The following is a 1,060-nucleotide window of genomic DNA, read 5'->3' on the forward strand; positions in this document are numbered from 1 at the left end:
ACTGGTAGATAGGCTTCAAACCTCGTTTTTGAACAGCAACATCCGCTACGAAATACTTTCTAAGCTGCTTCACTCTATATGATCCTACTTTCCTTTATATTTCTCTCCTGGAGTTTTCATGAGGTCAAGAGAAATCCGACAACACATGCTTAATTTTTATCAGAAGGATCGATTGGAGACCAGAGACTCAATAGCTCATCTTAATAACAATTTTTATTTGAAAAAAGGGTCTTAATTGGAGACGTTTATTAAACTTTATTTTGGGTAGTACGTTTTCTACTTGTAAACTAAAAAAAAACGTTTTTTTTCATACATATATCGAATATATTGTATTTGTGAATATTCTCCGAAATTATTTTTGAAGTTGACCCAAATAATTCAGGAGTTAAGAACGGATTTGAAAGAAATTTGAACTTAGTGTAAACGGTTCCGAAAATTTTAAACGGTTTTTTTTCAAACTTTGCTTTTTAGCTCAGTGAGCACCAAATTTCGAATTCAAAATTTTCGCGTGACCTTCTTAGCTATAATTGACAAATAACGATTGTTGGAATAAGATTTTCGATTTTTTATGCCACTTTGTTATATAATAATTTTGTAGAAAAGACTTTTTTTTTAGAATAACGCCATTTTTTCGAAGATAAAAATTTTTTCTAGTCATTCGAGCATTACCGATATTCATATAAGTTTTCAATTTTATATGATTTTAAATATCTAGAAAGTTCTTTTTCGACGTCAGGTACCTTTTTTCGGAGGTTTGTGGTGATCGGCTATCGATTAAGAGCATTTTATTTATTCCTTCCCTTTTAAAAAAAATCACAAAAACAATTTTATGTATTTTAGTCATCATGTCGTTTGGAGTTCCAGTTCACCACCGCAAAAAATACCTGTCGTAATTAAAGCGCTAGCTTTGCGATGAATATTGAGTAATCCCATTTGAAGGTCGTATTCATATATAATGTGAATCAGCTCTAATAAATATTGCGCGCAATATTTTATAATTTTCATTTAAGATGTTATAAAATTTTTATTAAGTATTTTTTTTTTTATTTTTTATTTGGCT

Source organism: Bactrocera latifrons, unplaced genomic scaffold, assembly GCF_001853355.1.
Source record: "Bactrocera latifrons isolate USDA-ARS-PBARC rearing strain unplaced genomic scaffold, ASM185335v1 scaffold_86, whole genome shotgun sequence".
Classification (NCBI taxonomy): domain Eukaryota; kingdom Metazoa; phylum Arthropoda; class Insecta; order Diptera; family Tephritidae; genus Bactrocera; species Bactrocera latifrons.